General features: G+C 42.6%; 3 protein-coding genes across 4 annotated transcripts in view; 1 reads left to right on the top strand and 2 right to left on the bottom strand.

The window, feature by feature from the left end:
* The window catches only part of LOC126563276 (uncharacterized protein KIAA1143 homolog), a 154216-nt gene extending 153701 nt beyond the window's left edge, over positions 1-515 (bottom strand). The window contains exon 1 of the mRNA XM_050219907.1: positions 512-515. The gene's annotated coding sequence lies outside the window, so the exon portion shown is untranslated. The remainder of the gene's footprint in view (positions 1-511) is intronic.
* Positions 1-22683, bottom strand: part of LOC126560898 (uncharacterized) — a 502800-nt gene that overhangs the window by 177676 nt on the left and 302441 nt on the right. The gene's annotated exons all lie outside the window — the stretch shown is intronic.
* The window catches only part of LOC126561473 (PR domain zinc finger protein 1), a 30234-nt gene continuing 28989 nt past the window's right edge, over positions 21439-22683 (top strand). For both annotated transcript variants that reach the window (XM_050217640.1, XM_050217638.1), the window contains exon 1: positions 21439-21552. The gene's annotated coding sequence lies outside the window, so the exon portion shown is untranslated. The remainder of the gene's footprint in view (positions 21553-22683) is intronic.

Here is a 22683-nt window from a genome sequence, read left to right as displayed (position 1 = left end):
TAACGGCTGTGCGGAGCACCAAAAAATAGTGTTTGAAACCCGGGTTTAAAGTAGCTGAATAAAGTGAAATGAAACCAGGTAAATTATTGAAAAAATATGAATTATCTGGATCGGATTTTAACAATTTCTTTTTATGATTGTATCTTCGGAACAGATCAGAAGGTAGATTTTGGTAGGTAATAGATTAATCAAACATTCATACCAAGTATTAGCTGCGATTTCGTTCAAACGCTCTTCAAATTCATGTTCAATAACATCTCCCACATTTGTACATCAGTTTTTCCTTTCGCACTCCATTTTTCCACAACACTTCGCTTCGTTATTTATAGCAAAAACATAAACTCATTTTTCGCGCTTAAAATTCACTGCTTTACCGTTGCACTTTCTTTGCAGGAAACAGGCGAAAAATCAAGAGATTCTCCTTTATATGTCTTGCCACCGCTCCATACGATCGGTGTGCCCATTTCGTTCCATTGCCAAGAAAATCCTCAGTACAGCTCGGAAAACAAAACGGCTTTGGATCAATTAATGCTCGCAGCGGCAATCGAAATGAGCCGAAGGAAAAATGAAACGGAAACCAGACCGATCGTATACCCTGTGTGTGTGTGTGTGTGTGGGAAGCTGTGTGTACAATTTTCGCGATCACACAGTGGGTCATTGACCGTCGTGGTGAAGCGGTTGTATGATGTACGCCAGCGTCCCAGAAAAAAAAAACGGCCACCGGTCAGCGAGAGTAAGCGAGAGGAAAATTCGAGGTAAAAGTCTCACGGCCCGGCGGTGTGGATCGGCGCTATCCGGGTGGAAAATGGCGGACAAATCCTTCACGGGCGAATGGGCGAGGCTGGAAAAGTAAATAGGAACATCAGCCCAAAACAGCTTGAAATCGGAACATCGGAAGCGTCGAGGAATCGGTGCCATCCGACCGGTGGTGTAGTGAAATTGTACGCCACATTGGAAACTGCAAGATACTGCACGCAGTCACGGGCGATCATTAACACTTTTGAGCGTAAGATGATGCGATGGGGGGTATTGGGGGGGGGGGGGGGGGTGTGGCTGATGTGCGCTAAAGCTTCCGCAGCTTCTTGCAACGATGCGCTTCGGCGCGTTCTGAGCACGTGTGCATCCTGAGAAGGTTTCAGCAGCTGCAGCGCGGTCCGACAGCGAAACCGTCTGATAGTAACTAGACTGTGCCGTCGTGTAGGCTAAGGGAAGCGTTAGACTGTGTGAAATAGAGAGCGAAACGATATGCCGAGGAAAGTTATTTACTGATAAAGCTTCTTTTCTCTTTCAACTGATAGTTAAGATTGTTAGGTTTGGTCAGGATGTTCAAAACATGAGAGTAAATGCATATTTTTGGAATAACGTCTGAGGACTATTAGAACGCAGAAGAACACAGATTATAACACACTACGCCCTATCTATTGAAAGTCTTTTCAAAAGCTACAACTACTTTTACGAATGATGGATTTATACAACGCCAAGGACTTGAAGTTTAATGCTATGTAACAGCTTACCAGCTTAGAAAGGGACATATTTTTGTAGTATATCTGCTAAACATCTCACTAGAGTATACATTATTTCGCATAATACAAGCCCTATGTAGCATAATACGGTGAGCAGCAATTCACCAATTCAACAAATAACCTGCATTAGCCAAGAGCGTGAGAAATGTACATTCAGCTATTTTGACCCCGCGCACGCCTTAACATGAACATTCAAACACTTACCAGCGCACCCGGCTAGCGAGCGACGCAATGCAATTTGATATCAGTTCAAAACAACCAGCGAGTCTAGACAGTGGTCAGCAACACAAAACAACAAAACACAAACAAGTAACTTCATGCATAGCAAGCATATAGATCCAACGACGAATGATATCCGACACATTTCTTGCAAGTGCAGCAATCGATCGCACCGCGACACATTTTATGCTTACGTAAATATGTTTGTACTAAATGCAATAGCAAAAAGAACAACCACTAAGTAACAATATTGGTTACAAAAACGAGCAAAAACTATTGTAAGAATTGGGTATAAATAAAACGGTCTTGGAAGCCTTCCAGGGACACCACACAGACACACAGACAGGCAGAGAGAAGGTACAACAAGCTAAACCTTGCGTTCAATTCTTTCTAGAGGTTTGAGTGTCCCCCTACCCAAGGTAAGGCCTCAAACCTCCAACATGCCAGTAAGGGATATTCCTTCTGAACATCCAAAGTCGCCTGGCCGACTTGCTCCGCCGATGAGCATCGAGAGTCCCCCTACCAAAGGTAAGGCCTCGATGTCTCCAACTTTCCTGTAAGGAAGATTCTCATCTAGAATCTTCAGACTGCCTGGACAGTCAGATAAAGAAAGATATTGGTCCGCACAGTTAGCAATCACGTTGTTCTGTTCTCGACGCGATTATAAGTCCGAGTTTCTTCTTCTCCACCACATGGTGACAGTGAATCTCTTCTTCCCACCATATGGCGACTGAGAACACAAATATACTTCTTCCCACCACATTTTGATTTTTGTTACTATTAATGTGACGTCTGTTTGATGGTTTGTTCAATTATTTCTATTAAAGCTATAACAGATTAAGAATAATCCTAGTTTTTAGGATATTATAAAGTGCCTTATAAGGACACTATTTGCTGGACGATTAGAATTATGAAATATGAAACAAAGAAAACGAAACTAATTAAACATTACTTTAAGTCAGCTTCTGTGGTCCATTTCTATGCATTTACATATATGTGACTCATGATCTAGTTTATGCACAATTGACCGGCCTTTCATAATTCCAAAAATATTTTATATGTTATGCGTCAACTACTTTCTCCTAGACTAAGGATCAAATGTGCCTTGAAGCTTACTCTGGATGAAAAACTTCGAATCGCACAGCCAATTATTTGGTGACCTTGACCACCACACACATTATGTCGCTTGTGCCGCCGCAAGGGACCTGATCTGTCAATTTGTGTTTTTTTCAACAGTCGTTAAAAAATCTTCCGCATGTCCTTCAAAATACTGTTGCCCATTGTTGCTGCACCAACCATGTTGCTGCTTTTTTTTAGCTTTCTTTCTCCTTGCATGCGTAAGCAATAACAATTTATGGCACAATAAATGTCACCGTTACAGTGTCAACGCTCTGAGAACTCGTTTAGACTTTTGGGAGGTTTTTTTGAGACTTTCCACACATGTACCGCATGGGTAGTGACAGTGATCGTAACCTTCAAGTTCACGAAGCCATTTTTTAAGTCTTAATGAGCACCGCCACTTTCTGGGAAAGTTAAAAAAACGGCTAAAAAGGGAGTAGTGCAAAGGAGTCCTTTTTTCCCTGTGTACTTCCCACCTCTTCTACACAGAAGGTTGTGTCCTTAAACACGAGAACATGTTTACAACTCTTCCCAAATAGCATTTGCAACATCAAGGGTAAGTGTAGTGAAAAAAGGGAAACAAAACGGTAAACTGAAAACTTTCTGGTGTGTTTTTGTTTTACATTTTTGCACCGTTAGGTGCTCTAAGACTTTTCAAGCACGAGAGCAAAAGTGCAGTACAATGCACACTGCACCACCATGGTGAACATGGCAAAGGAAGCAGATGAGGACAGCAACATGACAGCATAAATTACGTAATTGTGACGAATTGCTGTACTTTTGGTGCGTGGTGGCAGGAAGCGTCTGCAGGACTGGTTTCGGGTGGTATCCTTTTTGCTGTTGGGTGTTCGGGGTTTCGTTTGAGGACGCAGCATTACATCATAAACCGTTCCGTTATTCGTTCGAAGCCTTTAGGGTTCGTTTAGGAAACGTTTGAAAGCTACAGCATGCATGTTTGCAAATGCCGTTAGGTCGTAAATAAGGGCTGCGAGCGATATGCAATTGCATGTATAATTTGGAAACAGAAAAACCGGAGCAGATGAGAATGCATTGTTTTACACGTCCAAAGCTCAGATCGGACGATCGGTTCGAAGCATTGGTGCCATTGGAATCTTTTAGTCCTGAAAAGCAATAAAGTAGGGTTATGTAGGTGCGAGATTTAGTGAAGTCAAAGAAGTTTGAAAATAATTTGCTCAATTTTTCACCACCTCACCTCTTGAAACTCTAAAATTCATCAAATCGTTACAATCCACCATTTCCCGCACAAATGTTGGCTGCTTTCGCAATCGTTGGGTTCAATGTACGACCTCCAAAAAATTTCTACTCAAAGCTCGACCAATTGAACCCAAAATAAAGCTTCTCACATCAACGCATCAATCAGGCACCATTTTTCCCCCGAACGCAAAGTCACCTCAATTCACCGTATACGCGAGATGCGCACTACTATTTCAAGGTCCACCAAAGCCCACAAAAGGTTCATCGACCCGCGCGAACATTACAGTAGCGCGAGCTTTGGTTTGGCCCGCTAACCGCTTGTACATAACGCATCGAAGGAAATGACACAATTTTCTCCTGACACTACACTTACTCAACAGTCGATCCGAGAGAAGGTTTTTGAAGTGGGAGGTTGGTGATGGAAGGGACGACTCTAGGAAAGGAGGGGAGCTAGACGCAACGAAGAATATGGAGGAGCGTTTGGGGAAAAACGTGAGCTTTCTTCACTCAACCATCTACTGAAGAAGGAAGTGGATTTTTTGAGTGATCATTTCTTTTCTCGCTCTGTTACTCCTTTTTCCTTTCTGTTTTTCGCTCTCTCTCTCTCGCTCTCTCTCTGTTGTCTCATAGCATAAGATTTTCTTTTTTTGCACGATTGTTTGGCTCTCTTTCTCTCTCTTTCTCATCCAGATTAGTTTGTCTTCACTATCGCGACTTCATGATGCGCGTGAGCGATTCCTTTCGCTGTGCGTATGTGCTGAGCGTTGCTTACTGGACCCCCCTGGTTCACCCACTTTTACTACATTTAAGATTGGCAAACAGTTTTGCAAAACACTCACTTTGCCTCGATTAAGTGCAGGAGTGAAATGAAACTTTGATGAGTTTTTAATTGACAAGGTTTTCGGAAGGGTTACCATGACAAAAGCGGTTGCTTATGCTATTGTTGCTATTTAAATTAATAATTTATTATATGTGCGTTTAAGTGAAGAAGCTGAAATTTACTTTAAAATATATTTTTGACACTACTTGTACATAAACTACATCGTCAAAGCATTAAAATATTGCCCATTTTCGATTGCTTAACTGTGTCTTTTAGAATATTAAAAAATCGTCCAGTTGTTTAAATCAATGTGCTGCTAGAAATAATTACCGTAATCCGAAAATTTCCAAGATATTTATAAATACATTGTTACTCAACTATGGTCAGTAGACGACAAAAATGATTTTTTTTTATGACGAGAAGAACGGCCTGGCCGGATTACAGAAAAAGATTATTGTTAGTTAAATTAACTAATGTTATGATTTTATTCTGAACAGAAATAAAAAAGTAATTATTATCTAAACATTGAAACATCGAATTGAAAGCATTCCAAAGCAAAATGTGAAATTAAATAAAACACGTAAATATGGATAGTTTTTAAAAATAAGTTAATAATGGTAAGTACCGTAAAGGTACAGAAATACGGGACATTATGATTAGTTGGCAAATGTTCTTTATAAAACATTTATCTACGAAAAAATAATTTAAAGTGTGGCGACATGATCAAGAAACTGGGGAAAAAAGCATTGTGAATTAGTGGAAAAATTTCCTTTATTATACATTTCATGACAACCATGTATGCCCTGGATAAGGCAAAGAATAAGGAGGAAATGCCTTATCAATATGTGAAAATCTTTTCAACAAAAGCGGTGTTGACGATACGGCACTGGACTGTAAAAATCAAATGTAAATAAATAAATATACAAAAAATACAATTTTGACAACAAACCTATCAATTTTCGCGATTGGTAAAATACATGATTAAAAAATGTATCTTACCTTTTTGACTTGAACATCTCAAACCGACATCTTAATTCCCCGATAACAATATCACGTTAGCAGTTACCAAATAACAACTGCTGAAAACGTATTGATTATTAATTGAACTTACTTACTTCTATCCTTACGTCCCGTTTCGCACTACACCTTCATTATGTTTGAGTTCTTCATCATCAACATCTAATAACACGAGTAGTGCAACCAGTACAAAATTTCCCGTGCGTCACCATGGGACACTGCGTGGCATAGGGAACGATGGGAGAGTGAAGAGGGGGATTTTCTTTCTCCAACAAACGAACCACCGATAATACTGTGCGTATGCTTTCTCTGACACGCTTTCGATGGTCACCCGTTACAAAAGGAAAAATAAGAGAAGCAACAAAAACTCTCCGAACACCGAATGTCCGAGTGCGAGAATGATCGAACAAAATAAATAATGGCTGCTGAAAAAGCTCCCTCAAGCTTTAAGAGCAACAGCAAGAAAAACAACTAAACCGGACGAAACTAAACTGTTGGAAAAAAAAAGAGTAGCGAACGGAACATGGCGCAGTGAATGTGATCGACGGGATTGAAGAAAACGTAACATAAACAAAGCCAAAGCTTCGTCAGCGGTCATTGGCCTAACATACATTCTCCCTCCCCCGGAAGGGGGGAGTTTTTTCTTCTTTAGATTCAGGTAAAGCTCGCGAGCTTTAGTTGTGTCGTTTTCGGTGCTACAACGACGATCTTCGGGCTGGATCATCTCTCTTCCTCTCCCTCTCTCTCTCTCTCTCTTTATCTCTATCGCTCATGAAGAGAACATGGCGACCGAAATGAGTTTGTAAAAAGTTGCCAATCGGCAGCACTACTACCACATTCCAATGTATTACCAAAAGGCGCGAGGTTGAAGCGGACCGATTCTTATTACGCGAGTAGCATTCCGGGCGTCTTCTTCGCGAAAGGGTGTTGCGTTGGAACATCCGAACAGGTTTTCGAGATCGTGCAAAAGTATCGGAGGGAGTGTACCGGTCGATCGATTGCAATCATTTTGATTCTAAATGCTCTTCAAAATAAGAAGGGAATGTATTGATTTTAAATTTATATCATTACCTTTATCTATTAACAATTAAATTAACATATTGCATAAAATAGCTAAAATTACATAAATTTTCCCAGTAGAACACCACCTTGAGTGCCAATTCCGGAGCATCGGCAGAGTTTGTCTCTCTCGCAGCGTTGCAAAACGAGCTGCATACGAGCACGGTTACGGCCATGGGCAAAGTGGCGAGTCAAGCGCGAGATGGCCACGAACTTGAAAAATGAGCCGCGGTTGTATAATAAAGCCGCTACGAACGTACGAAGGCGGCCGCGCAACACAAGCGTATTGCGATTCTCGCAACCCATATGCTTTTCGCAACAGCCACACATACACGTACACTGGTAGAGGAGCGCTCCACCAATACCGGTGCAGATCAGCTGGGAAGAAGGGCATACGGGAGCCCTTGAACAGACAATGATGGATGCAGTGACAGGCTAATTTCCATCCCTTGATTTCATGTACCGATGTACCATGGCAATGTTACGTTCGTTTTTTGGGGTGCTTTGGGCAGAATGTGTAAGTGAAGCAATTTATCTTCCGGTTTAAATTGTGTTTGACATTATTTGGGCGCCTGGCTTTTTTTGTTGGGATGTTTATGTTTGATACGATCGGGCGTTTTGTATGGGTGGTGTTTGACGATCAAAACATCATTATCAAGTCACTATCAGCGCAATCTTACGTGACGAGTGTTTTGCTTTTTTTCTTCTTCCATTTTGATTGGTTGATGTAATTAATCTTTAAATTTGATTGATGTGCAATGAGTCGTTGTTTTCGTTAGGGTGAGATTTAAAGTATTTATACTGTTAAAATTTTAAAACTGATCGAGATTTTCTTATCAAACTGGAATGAATCATTCAAATAATTATGTGAGTTTACTTACTTATTTATTCTCTTTGGTAAAAGTCATTTAACACAACCAAATATGCTTGCGATAAGGCAAAGAATAAGGAGGAAATGCTTTATTATTAATGCTCATTGTTTCAGTCACACATAGTGTTGATAATACGGAGACATGCCGTCATACTGAATAATAAATAAATAAAATTATATTAAAACTATCTAGTGTAATGAGGCTTAAGAAATTATACTAAAAAATGTACATAATGCTTCAAGTTTGATAAAAAAACAGACTTTAAACATAAGAGGTTAGAACACTTTTTTATATGTGTTCAAGAGAAATAACTTAAAATGATTTGCAAAACTTTTAGATCGGTTTCACTCATTGATTTGCATTATAGGCTCATTTTAGCCTAATTATATCCACCTGAATACAGTTTTGATTTTTAGCTAACAAACTTTAGACAATTGCTAGAATTTTTTAAACAATTTTGTATTCTAACTTGCTGCAATTGAAAAGAAAAACAATATTTTATAAAGAATCCCCTCATTTATTTGTTAAGAATTCATTCACGAAGGTCTGTAGCACGTCTTCGTGTGTGCGGCCCATCACATTTGCGCATCTTATTTGAGAAAGATTGTTTATCAGTCGTTCGCACCTTCCGTGAGTATCAACTTCGCAATAGTTTTACACGAAATGTCCACTAACACCTCAATACTGTTTGTTCAATTTGTTTCATTTTTTCTTTCACCGAAACGTTTTCTTTCGTTTTTCGCGACTCGAGTAGTGTTTTGAGGACGCACCCAGATACGCACCCAGATACGCGCATTTTCGCGGTCTCGCATTGAGGCATCGGGTGGTTTCATTTTTCGGTAAGTACACACACACACACACACACAAACTTTTCCCACACCGTACAAACGGCCACATTGGGGGGCCATTGAACTCGTTCATTCCATTTCGTTCGGACCGGGGGTTCGATTACTTTGTTTCACCTTCGATATCTGCAGTGCGGTTTATGCGTTTTTGCGAAGAAACTTCTTTTCCTCTTTCGCGCGCTCCTTCCTTCCTGCGTTGTTGTTTCTTGCCTGGTCGAAAAAAAAAATTCTTCGCGTGTGTACTTGATGGCTAAAGAACGATGCAAAAGATGAAATGTGGGATGAATGAACTGAATCAAGATGGTTGGAGCAACGCATATTGGGTAGAATTTATCACTTTCACATTTTAGCATATACTTACTTGCTGTTTCGAGTGGTTCGCTCGGTGCGCAAAGAACGATGAGATTGAAGATTCTGGCTCTTGACCGGTTTGATGGACAAAGAACGAGTTTTGGACGAATTTCACCTTCACGTGATATTCAGCAGCACTGTTGAATAAACACGTTGAGCCATTTATAAATACCTCATTGCAAGAAATCTTGCACAAAAACGTGTACTAATATTTCCCAAATAGTAATAAAAATCAATTGTTTACTGATAATATTACCTTTAGTTTTCTGTAATATCAAACATATTATGATTTGATTAATGATTTTATGATAATCATACAGTGATTTGTGAGCATTTCGTTCTAACAATTTTCAACATTGAAGTGATGTAGTTACAATGTTTCCCTAGATTTCAATATATTTATGAGGCTTACTTTTTACTCATTTTCCCTTCAACTTCTAGCTAAAATTTTCTACCATTCTTGTGTTTTTTTAAATGATTTTATCCGAGCCAGGAAAGGTAGTTTAGAGGTAAATACTAGAAAATTATTATAAGTCTTTGTTTTATTGTTATAAAATTTATTTATCCCATAATTCCTGCTGCTATTTTTGCATAGCTAGATAATTTGTTCCTAATTTAAATATGTTTAGAGCTTTGAGATAAGTTCGCGCTTCAATTAGAGAATGATCTAGAATTGACCACAAGGTTTAACGAAAATTAATAACATAAATTGCAAATAAGTAAACCCTTAGAATACCATCTACGAGGCTAGCCTATGTAATACATCCATCGATCGTTTAAATCATGCATTACCGCCAATCGTACAACCCATGATTAAACCTCTTCTGTTACGTGACGACTTCTGGTGAGAAAAGCTGGCAAACCCACCGTGGTACAGATTCGTTTCGCGTTTTCCAGTGGCAACCGGCCCACTCTGCAGCGAATCGCAACGATCGGAAGAAAGCAAATCACGGAAGGAGCGAACGAAAGAAGAAAGCTCGCACGGTGTACGTGCAGCATAACCACGACGGCACGGCTAGGCAACACACGCACACAAACACAGACACCAATCGTGGGACGAGGTTACTTGCGGCTGTTGAACCAGTTACCTAGTGCTAAATCTATTGTACATATGTAGCGCTTTAACCGCGCCTGGTAGCATTCATGTTGCGCGATCGCGGTGGCCATTCCGCGCAATGCTTTCTTTCACGTTTCGCTACCCTTCCTGCATCCTAGTTTTGATGCCGACTTGACTTCTTTCACCGTGGTTTTGTGCGTTGTGCACATACTTTCCAACTGAGGGATGATGAGAAACACCGTTGTTATTTCATCTTTTCCCTTCGGCTGTTCGTACGGAGCCGGTTTGAAGAGCACTTGCTTCGGGCGACCAATTGCGCCATCACTGCTGGTGATTTTTTGCATGATTGCTAGAAGGTGACTTCCGTGTGACAGCTCTAGAGTAATCCTTGAAGATGCCTAGGGTATACGCAAAAAGGACTGCCTTTTTCAAGTTCACGATTCAGGGGGAAAAGATGGATCTCCTACTTATCGTGATGTTTTTTTTGCGAGGTTGAAAGTTTGAGGTGTAGATTTTTTATTTTGCGAATTGGTCGTTCATTGGTCTATTAAAAATCGAATCCTCTCTAGAAGAGATTTGGCTGCAAGAAAGACTTCTATGCTACCTCAGGCAACGAACCTTCCCGTAAGTTTTCATTTCGCGGCAAGCTCTGGCCAGATTATGTGTGTAAGTGTTTTTTCCCCTTTCCTTTTGCTTCTTCTGTTTCATCTTTCTCCAACTTGTTAGTTCGCATCATATGCTTGAAACCATTTATGAGGCCATCGCTGCTCCACTTCAGGTCTGCTCGAGCAGCGGGTGCGAAGATGGTGGATAGGCCAGCGGTGACTTGATATATGGAACAGCGCCATCCGAGTCAATGAACTTTTCTCCTGCCACGGCAGATTTCGGCAAGTTGGAAACCTCAGTGAGAGCGGGAGAGGCATTGAACGCGAAAAAATGGAAAACAAAACTCGTACCAAATCGCAACTCTAGGTACCGGTGCACCGCAAGATTGATAAGCCGTTTCGCAAGACATTTTGAGCCGCCATGTCATCTTCGTTTGTTGGAATATCGGGCAAGGTTTAAATTGCATTTCCGAATGAGAAATGGTGACGTCGTTAAGTTCATGATTTGTGCAGGAGAGTGTGTACGCACTTGGTCATGATTTTCTCGGCCAACGCGTGCACGAAGTGCTAGTGGAATGGTTTGCCCTAGAGCAAGCAAACCACTGGCAAGCATAAAGGGGATGGACATGGGCTTGTAGCGGACGCGTGCACATGTGCACATAAAACAAACGGTAAATAGGGCATTACAATGAAACTATTGGTTTTTCTTTTTCTTCTGCGTAGGTTCGAGTTGGCACTCTTCCACTCTCACACACTGGTTCTATCACTCTGCTGGGTCTTCTCTTCTCTCCTGTGCCTAGGTTAGGCCTTTCTATAACTCTTTAAGTAAGCCCGTCGCACCAACGCAATTGTGGTCGGTTTGACGCGTAATGTTGAGATAATTTTATTTTCTTTAAGAGCATCTTTCGCTCCCTTTCAGTCTTGCCTTCCTTGTTGCTGCATACTCCGAGTATACGAGATTTTCCACTAGCCCACACTGCACATTTCTTACCGCTGGGGTGGGGATGGTCGGAAAATCCTCCCAGCAGGCGCATATCATACTTTCGAAATGATGATTACGTTATACAGCCTAATCCGGTACGGCAGGCGCATCACCAACACTACTAGCCTACTCCACTGAGCGACTGGTGTTGCGCTATGAATGCGCTAGCGCCGGCGGTCAATGAACTTGGGGCTTAGGAAAATGCGCCTACCTAACTCGATGCTTTTCTGGAAAGTGGAAACCTGGGTGTGGTGTGGAGAGGTGCAGTGAAACTGTACTGAGCCATAGATTTGTGGTTTTGAAGGCGAGTTTATGAGGAAAAGTGTTAATTTAACTTTTGTTTGCAATGGAAGCGCTCCGGATGGTTGTAAGACATCATTTTCATCGAGTGGAGGGAAGGGGACATGCTGAAGAAAATTAGGTTTGAAACGTAGAAGATAGTTTCCGAGGTAATAACATAAGTGACAATGGTAGACTTTTTAATATTTTTTCTTTTTCCAAACTTTACGCACAAGCTAAAATTACTAGAGTTTTCTTTTATTACTAGAATTGCTAGTTTAGTTTAGCAAATTTACATTGTTTTTTGGTTAATTCAATCGAATAAAATAATAAAACCAAATATGAGTATTCGAAAGAAAGGTTCCTTTCTTCACCAGCCGTTGAAATCGTGTGTTAGTACCGAAGAGATGATTTTTATTTTACCCATTTGTCAAGTGTTGACTTAAGTTAAGAAAAATTTTACTATTCATCTGCAGCAAGGCTCACCAATCACGAAAAAAAAAACGATTTCATTTCCTAAACAATAAACACTAAATTGCATTAAATTACATTTTTCAACATTTCCTAGCTTCTAACCATAATGAAGCATTCTAGTGGCATGGGGAAGCTTAGAAAAAATCAAACTTGCAAGACCACCAAACAGCCCCAGTCACGAACAACCGAAGCATCGACGATGGTGCTGAAGAAATGAACACACCAACGGTACATTTTGTCTTTCTCCAGTGCTTGCCTTTTTCACGAGTTTTCAGCCGAGAGCGTCAAGCGCATTAGACACAGGGCAGTCGGGAGAACTGGGAGGCAACGGTGCAATGAGGAGGCAGAAAGGAGCGCAAAATCAGAGCAACTCAAACTGAAAGCGCCTGCCGAGGAGAGGCATGTGGGCATGGATATATGGACGAAACTTAGTTCCATAGAGAAGTAGTGAAAAATCGTAGAGAAAACGCGTAAAGAGATGCGTTTAGAGTTTTGTTGATTTGATGCGTACGTGTGTGTGTGTGTGTGTGTGTGTGTGTGTGTGTGTGTGTGTGTGTTGCGGCAAAGAGCCAGTAGCGGCAAAGAGAAAGAGACACTTTCCGCAGGGGAAAAGCTGTAGAAGAACCGATAAAACGGACTGGAATAAATGGAACACACTGAAAAGAGAAGGTGAATCTAGCTAAAAAGTTCATTGAACTTCCCACATCGATGGTGGGGCACGATTGCGTTATGCTGGTGGTAAGCTGCCGTTCTAACAGTTTCGCCGTTTGCATTAACGTTGTCTTTGAAGGGTGAGTTGGTGATAAACGAAAATGCATTGATGCGTTTACCAAATGAAATAGTAAAGTCACCGAATAACAGATTTTAATATAATGATGACATAACTCTCGCGGTGGATCAGAATCGTTACCATAAGTCACATTAAAGGTTGGAACGTATTCCTTTCTGGGGTGTTTTCGTAGCTGCCAAGCATCAATCGTAAATCTTGCCCTGTTCCACATCCCACAAGCAGCGGGCACTCTTTGACACTTCGAAAAACGTTGCCAAGAGCCATACGGGACGTCAGGCACTGTGGCCTGGGTCGGCCTGGGTAAGTAGGTCTTTCTGTCAGCCACGATCGCCACTGCAAGACCAACCAAGCTGGCCCAACCTGGGGTGATGGTGAGTGATTTTGCATTCCGAAAACGTAGCGCCATTTACAACCGCACGGATGCATAATGAATCTGTTGGACAGCGGTACGGTGCAGTGCGTGTCCCGGGGAGGCTCGCAACAAATGGTCGTTGTGACGCAGCAAATGTAGGAAAGTCTTTGGCATCCAAACTTCTGGATGGCGGGACTCGGCCAACTTGCGTACGGCGACGCGGCTTGGCCTAGATTACGACAGCAAATAATGCATAGGACGTGAGCGGTGAGTCAATCGTAATGGAACCATGAATGGGACAAAGATGGTTATGTGATGGGGAGGATGATGGAGGAGGCATGAGGCGGTGGGAGGTGAATAGTTCTTACTTATTGGAATATTTTAATGCATAGACATTTATTTTCAGAACACATAGGAATAAATCATAAATGTGATAACAGTTGCGTGCGGAGTTGAGTAAGCGAATGAAATTTATTTATTATATGAAATATTAGGTTAGAGAGATTTTAGTCTGCCATTACCAGCTAGTAGTCTGGCATCGTTTGACGTGTAGTCAATACTTAAAAAATTAGGCTTTTCTGTTGATGATACAACACATAAGCTTACACACGAAAATGCCATTATTATATTGCGCTTCAAAATTCAAATACAAAAATTATGTAATATTTTAAGGTTAATGTTTTTCGTAATATCTTTAGCTTACTTGTACGATCCCTCGAATGAAATAAACAGATAATATGCCTAAAATTGTAGGTATAAATAATTGTTAATCGTAAATGATATCATGAAAGAAAAGGTAATCAAAGAAATATAATTCTTAAATTTCAGCAAATTATGGTGAAAGAAAGAAAGTCCCGCAAAAAATCCCGGAAAAACCGCATTTTAAAGATTAACTAGGTTGAAAGCCTTCATGATTTGCTCATAAAAAGATCATTTGATCATTTGTCTGACTGATTGAATAACAAAAATTCCTTCCTTCATTGGCTCTTGCGTTCTCACCGACAGCTGCTAGCATGCTAGAACACGTATATGCAACTGCATTAGAATTGCAATCCTTTGTTGTAAACTCCGCCGCACTGTTCGCCGCTTGATGCGACATTTGCACATTCAGCCCGACAACACAACAAAAGCGTCGGAACCAGTTTCCATTTCATTGACTTTTGCAAAAAAAAAAAAAAAACAGCCATCACACGCTAACTACGACGCGGCTAGTTGACTCAATTTATGTAACACTTTGCTCCTAATTAAAATCGACAGCCGGTCGCGTTTATTCCGATGCATCGGCTATGGCATGCCAAGGCAATGCGAAGCTTCCTTCCTACGGCATGCGAGTGTTGGATTCTAGCCGGGCTTTACATGATAAAACCTTCGTTAGGTTCTATCTTCCTCTAGCCGGTTCCGCTATCGCACTCGATCGGCACGTTCGCATTCTCGATCGATCAACAAATGCAACTACCCTCAACACGTTAGCGCTGAAATGCATAACAAAGAGGATGAACATACAAATGTTACGATCGCGTGAAGTTGATGTGGCAAAAGCACGAAGAAACGAAATGCGGAAAAAGTGAGGCATTTTTCCAACAAGTCACCTGAAGTGCCGAATGAAGTGTGTTCTAGTGTGATGGTAAGTTGTAGGAAGCAGTCGTTTAAAGTCAATCAACTCGCTTTTGATGTGGCCTTTTGCGGATCGGTTCGCCCGCTGTGACGCACGGTTTCTCTCATGCGCGATCATTGAAATCTTTCGTATTTCATGAATGAATCAGATGACGCTGCACTCGGTGGCAAGTGGGGTACGCACGATTGTACCCGTGAGGCTGGAACGCTGTTGAGAAGGACGGGGCGGGGGTTGAAAATTTATGACCTCTCTCTTCTCATCGAAACGAGAGAGCTTTTCCGGCGCATGGTTTTGTTTTTAGTTCCTTTTTTTTTCGGGGGGGGGGGGGCCATACGCATAATCCAGTCCACTCCCTTTACGTAAATTCGTTAATGATTTTGTTTTGTTGTGCTAAATGTGTAAGTGTGTGTGTGGAGTGGAGTCCGCTTCCCCTACATCGCTTTTGCTTTGCGTGGAAACTTTCCGATCGGTGCGCTTCTTTCTCTTCAAGTGGTGAGTTACTTTTATGTCACATTTGTTGTTTTTCTTTTCAATTTCGTACCAAACGCGTACCGTGCCCCAATCGAGAGCAATGTGTGAGCGAGTGAGTGGTACGATTTGGTAGGCAAGCGAGGTGAACGACCGCATCTTCGCTAGCGCCATCGGGTGGCTCAGTTTCCGATGCTCTAGTTTTTCCTTACCTCGCTGAAGGTTGTTGAACTCGCGGGGGCTAGATTTTCCTCGCTGGCTCGGATTTTGGTGTTTTTGTTTTGGTACACTTTCGATGGGGATGTGGTACTGGCGAGAGTGCGAAAGGCTTGCAAGGCGGGAAAACTTAGCGAAGGAAGCGGGGTTGGGTCAAGTGATAGGGATTTTCTCACACCTCGTTCGCATGAGTCAATAGTAATCGGGGTGGATGTATTTGTTCGGGATAAATGTGTCGTGGATGTTATTAGAGCTGTGCTTTATAATGCTAAAAGTAATCCTGCTTATAGTGGATAAATAAATATTTTACATTAAAATAAAGCTATTTGTCAAAGGGCCACGGGTAAACTAGGTCAAGAAAGTGAGGAATGGGAGGCCCAGAAATCTCTAGAATGCATAAACAAAGAAGTAAGGTGTTGTTAAAGTGTATAAGCTAACAACCATTCCTTATGGATTTGATTTGGCTTATTCCTTATTAATTTGATTGAATCTTATTTTGCGTGCAATTTATAGAAATTAGAAACTATTTTTAGCAATAAATTGGAATTCAGTTGTGATGAGATAAAGCAAATAACATTGAGGAATTTTTTAAAATCAGCTCAAGTAGAGCTGAGACGCGAAAGCATGCTGGAAAAGAATTGTTTTAATCGATTGTCTTGAAATGTAAATATTGTTTATTGAATCTTCTCTAGCCGCCCATTGAACGGCTTAATAGGCTGGAGATACCACTACGGGAGGACGGTCTCGATGGGATTTAAACTCCAGTCCTGCTTTTTGAAGACCTTTGCCTCTGTTGCCTTTGCCACCGGGCCGCCCTTTTTTTTGGTTATTGTTTATTTCAAACTTCAGTGATTGACCCAGCAAAAAAACCTTATCACATAACTTAGACTTACTTTTAAAATTCTATGACACATAGTGATGATGACTGATACAAATTATTAGAAGCAGAAGCGTGGTGCCAGTCGAAACATCCCAAGTGGTCATTAAATTTACGAGTCATTACAGTCAAAGGGTCATTTCAATTATAAGCACGACTGGTTTGATCGATCTTCAGAGGTCGGCAGCTTCGAAAAGTTTTGGAAGGTGTGTTAATGTTGACTCTTTCTAGCTGTTTAGGTGCGTTTATCTCCCCGGTTACCAGTTTAGCTAAAAATTTCTTGTCTCGAAGCGAGGATCAACAGTAAGCCACAAGAATGGTATGCTGGACATGGTGTAACGCAACGTAGCGGTGTAAAACGCAGGATAAAACGTAACAAACGTGTTTGTTTCGATGGATTCTAACCTTTTCGACTAGAGATTGGATAAAGGGCACACGACTAGTATTCAGGACGGAGCGAGCAAGTGATTTATAAAAGGCTCTTATACAATGCGAGTAGATTGTTGTCGAATGAAATCTACCATAATTTTAGCTTTATCGTCACAGGAATGGTTTCTAAAATCGAATTTGCAGTTAAAGGGGACTCCTAAAATTCTAGCAGTGTGTCATCGTGCTTGATATTTTATAATTAAACACTAAAGGACGAAGTAAACGATGAAAAGTCAAATACAAATCAAATTTTCGACAGAAATTAGTAGGTATTTAGTAGAGCTACTGACATTGATTCAAATTTATTGCTATTGTAGTTCAATACAATACATCAATACTTCCTTCTCCTTACGTTGAGTTTAAAATAGACAATCATCATAAAGTGTTTCTTTATTTTTCTTCATTTCTTCTTCTTGGCTTAACGACCTCTAAGGTCATGCTGGCCATCAATCAGATGGCTTACTAGACTTGCCCGATATCACGTAGTAGGATAGTCAGTAATCACTACGGGGGGACGGATCGGATGGGATTTGAACCCCGGTCCTGCCGTTTGAAGACCGGCGCAAGTGTCGCCTATATCACTGGGCCGCCCACTCGTTTTCTTCATTAAAATACATCTTTTAAGAAACTGATAAGAAAATCAATATAAAATATTTTGGGGGGATTTTTTTTAATTGAATTTCTTTACCAAATATTTTTTTCTCATTTCATGAGCGACGGCCTGGCTGCTATCATCAAATGATTAATCGTGTAACAAACAGCAATCGACTGAAGCTAGTAAGATCAATAATAAAATCGGGCATCTAAAAATAAAAATCTGCTCACAGTATGCTTGTAAAATTGAGAATAAATCCCTTTAAAGCTATTAATCAATCGCTCACAATCAGGCGGTCGCAACCACACAGATGACATTATCAATGCAATGATTAATCTCCATATCGTCCCATTCCTTACATCATGGGCCAATGCATCCACCTCATTTTACTATTACCGCAAACGTCTGCCCCAGCTTGAACCGCGAGCCCAATTAGACCGAACAATGCAAACATCCAGGTGTGACCGACTATTGGTGCACACTGTTAATCACGCGACCAGACAGGCCAGATCATCTACGACCAGAACGGGCCCAAACGCGCCCGAAACTACCGTGCTTTAGATCGAGAGCTTTAGATTGCGCATGCATTGGAAGCGTTTGCGGATCTGATTTGACCATTGTTTAGGCACAACATTACCCACCAAGATCCACCCGGGTGTGTATGTGTGGCGAATGTGTCGCATCCGACACGGAGTCGCGCATAAAGGTACGTGACGCTTCTGCCCATCCAAACGGGCCGGGGAGTCAATAATCCCGTTACAATAATTTAGATCCCTTTCCAAACAGCCGTGGCTTGGTGGTTGGTGGAAAACGCTGGGAAGCGTTTAGAAAAGCAGCTCCACTTTGGCTTCCATGTCGAAGCAGTGCATTAGAACAGCTGTCGGGTTGGGGGACATTCCCGTTCATTCACGGTGCCGCAAAACTTTGCGATTACCGCACACGGGTTCGGTTTGGGACGAAAGAGTGCGGCTGTTGGGGATGTTTTCGGCCAAACAATGGATTTCATAATTCGAATCCCGGCCTTCCGGAACATAGAGGGCTACCTCCCGGTAGAACCGTGAACCAGGAGAAAGGTCAGACACACACAGACACACATGCGCGTGCACAAGAGCAATATGCATGCACGGTGATGCGGTAATTCTCATGAACTTCTGCACGGTCTGTCGTCATCGGCGTCGAGCATAACGGCGTTCGCTTCCGGCTGGTAGCGTGTTGGGGAATATGTGTGGGGTCACGATCACGCAACATTCACCCGATGGAATAATGGTGGAGGGTCGTCATCGCGATTGCTTATGCTGTATGTCGTGTGAGAAGAAAGAAGCAGCACAGAAAACCACCGAGAGATGCGGTGCAAGAGAAAGGCAAACACAAGCACGCACTGTCACAGCGAATAGTTGAATTGCTAGTTCGACGGATGGGATGGTTCAGGTGATCCGGGGGGCAGAGGGGTGTTTTTTGATCAAGAACAAAAGAACCTCGAGCAGCACAAACATAAACACGATCGCTCTGTGTACAGCGGGCCGAAGCGAAAAACCCGGTCTGTACCGTTATTTTCAGGTCAGTTCCCGAAGGGAAAGAGATGGAGGAAGAAAAGCGAATTAGAGGGAAAGAGAGACGATGAAGATCAGTAAAGAGAAATGCTTGAAAGCATGATGGTGTATCGGCTCGCACATAATCGTAACGCAAGTGTGTCGAGAGCGAGAGAGAGAGAGAGAGAGAGGGGCTAACATAAATGTGTGGAACGAAGAGAGGAAGACAGAGAGAGCGAACATTTAAACACGATCGGGTGAAAAGAGAGCGTCTAAAGGGGGTTGAAAAATTCAACCACCGTAATACACTGCATACATACGCAGCATGGCAAAATGGGAGAGCGAGAGAAATAAATAAGCGAAAGAGAGATGTTACAGACCCTGAACCTGAACCTGAGCTGCGCTGCCTGTTCTGTGGTGATCATCTTCTTCGCTCATTCTACCCCTACGATCACCGACGCTAGTGTGCGTGTGTGAAGCTTCAAAACGAGGGATGAAACAGGTGGAAATAAGTTAGCAGCGCATCGCTTGCTCTCTCTCTCTCTCTCTCTCTCGCTCCCATTCAATATTACGCTCTTCTTTTCGGAGAGCTTTTCCACTCGGTACGAAGAAGCTTTCAGCGAACGCTTCCACTCGGTTGTGTGTGTGTGCGTTGTATGGAGGATTGTTCCGAAGTACCTTGACCGTCAAATCGGTCGGGCCTTGGCTTTCGGTGCGTGCTTCGCGATTTAGTTGTATCCAAGACAAAACTCAAGCAGGACGTCGACGCCCGGAGAACGCACGATCTCCATCTATATGCGGAGCGTCCTTACTGTAAAGCTTACCCAGCCGAGGGCAGTTGTTTTGTTTGTGTGCCCCGCGAACAAGTGACGAGTTGAACAAACTTTTGCGCGACGTGCACACGGTGACCAGTTACATAAGTGCGGTGTGAGTACACAGCTTGTTGACGAGTGACTTGCGCGAGCAGTTAGAACGCGAACTCGATCTGACTCGAGTACTGTGAGCCCCGCGAGCGCTGTGTGTTTGGTTTGATGTTTGGTTCGATCAGTTTTGTGATGAGTTTGTGATAATGCAAAACATGGTTGCTGATGTGTTCCGGTTTGCAAAAAAATAATGAAAAAAAAAAAAAACCCAGTCAATTAAATCCAATCAACTGCAACTCGTGATCGGTGATGTGGAAAATTGAAGTTTCAGTGTGTTTGACAAAAAATAATTAATAAAAGAAAACGTTCAAAGTAGTGTCAATAGTGCAAAGAAAAAAAAACCTACGCTTAACCAGTATAGAAAAGAATTATTTCAAGTGGTAAAACCAAAGTGGTGACAAAAAGGAAGAAAAAAAACCCCAACAAGAACGAACGTACGTATCTCGGGAGGATCGGGTGGATTAGCACACATTAGCAGGAGACAACACGGCAGAGAGGGGTAGCAAAGTGGGAGCAGAAGCTGGAACCGGGAATTTCTGGATACGGTCTGAGAAGGTATTGCGACTTAAAGTGAAACTTCCTCCACTCCCAGCGAGCGAGGAGACGTTCGCGAGTCGTGATCCCGAGGGAACGGCAGAATTCACCTGCGACTTGTTTGAAGGTGTAGTTATTACTTTGCCACCGGTGCCCTCCCACACTTCGGCGCCCTTCCCGCGTGTGTGAGTGCGTGTGGTGTGTGTGTGTGTCTGTACGTGGATGTGTGTTTGTATCGGTGCCCGTATAATGTTGTGATCGGAAGTTGTGATCCAGCGGGAACTTGCGAGCGTTTCGTGCGCAAGCGCCGAGCAAGGTTGTTTTGTTGTGTGATCGGGGAAGCTTCGGGGAAGCTATTCCACATCTGGTGAGATATTATTAACCTGCCGTGCGTGTGTGTCCGTGTTTGTTTGTGAGTGTTGGTGCTCGGTGACTTGGAAGGTTCCAAAAGCGTATGACGTTTGTAGCTAGCGGTTGTGCAACGTCAAACAAAAATAAAGGGTGAGCAAGTGTTGTGCAATAATACGGCGAGCAAAAGTGCCAGAACGCAATAATTGGAGTCATCAGTAGCAGCATCATCGTTGAGGTTGTCGTCGAAGTTATCAGTGCCCTGCTGTTTCGAGCCCTGCAACCTTCGGCCCTGTTTACTAGTCGGCTGTGACGCCGATCGGAAGGAGGAAGCGTGCGAACATCGGCAATTAACATGTGCATAATAATTGCGCCCTGAAGGATTTACCACGTGGATGCGACTGATATCCAAAACAAAAATTCCATCATCCCGTTACGGGTAAGTGAACGAGCGACCCTACACTGGCGGGCAATACCTCAGTAAAACAACTAAACTAAAAATGACATGCATGCTGTACATGCTGTTGGGTAAACAGTTGAGCTCATCGATTTGCTCACTTGATGCTACTTGGAGCACTCGAGTCTCGAGGACCCGAGGGGTCGTGATACCAGCGTCGTTCTAATGAGCATCCACCGTCCACCGCACCTCACCTTCTGAAGGACGTGTTGGGCTTCTTGGGTTTTGTTATTTTTTTTTCTTGTTGTAGTCTGTGTGTTGTGTACACGGTGGCTTCCTTCCACACACCAGCAGTCCAATTCTACAACGAGCGGTCAGGGTCAAGTGAAGAACGACTATGCGCGTAGTCGTCATCATCCTCATCGGCTCGATGCCCGCCGAGTAGTTCTAGGCTGCTCAAGGTTCTAGCCGAACGAAGAAGATGATTTGCGAGTTTGATGGATATGCTCACATGAAAACCGACGTCATCGCAGGCCGAGAGCACGTGGGACATTGAGAATGTCGCGTGAATGAAGCAACCACAAAAAGACTATTGCGATAACACTAACCATTTTAACTACATCAATAAGATCGTTAAAAGTTACTGTGGATTTCCAACTGACAGCGCGCGTAAATTCCAGACATTCTTTACCGATGAGTCCCCGGATGACATCCCCGGTGCAGTGGATCAGGTTCCCTGCATACGATCCGAACTGTAGTGCAGTGTGTAATGGGATCTTCACGTGAAGTGCGCTTGCCGGCTTCTAAGTAGATAAGCGGGGGAAGAATTCTATTTCCTTCCTCTGGGAGGCGAATGTTAGACTCCAGCGTCTCGGGTATCACTTTCCGGTTCGGTTCTCGCATTATACGCAATAAGTGTTTTCGGGAGGGAGCGAGAGAGAGAGAGAGAGAGAAAGAGAGGGGGAGGAGGGTGTAGATCGCGCCAGCTATTACGCCAGCACATTTTCGACTCCACCATGCGCATCCGGAAATAGTTTCATACTCCCCTAGGCTACAGACCCATCGATTCTAGCTTCACCTCTGGTGAGGTCTGGAACAACTGATTGCAATCACTGGGCCCGATAGTAAGGTTCTTGGCCATACAGTCGTTTGCACAGCAGATAGTTATTAGCA

Source organism: Anopheles maculipalpis, chromosome 3RL (genome assembly GCF_943734695.1).
Source record: "Anopheles maculipalpis chromosome 3RL, idAnoMacuDA_375_x, whole genome shotgun sequence".
Lineage (NCBI taxonomy): Eukaryota > Metazoa > Arthropoda > Insecta > Diptera > Culicidae > Anopheles > Anopheles maculipalpis.
The sequence above is the reverse complement of the archived record's forward strand: the minus strand, read 5'-3'. Positions and strand labels throughout refer to the sequence as shown.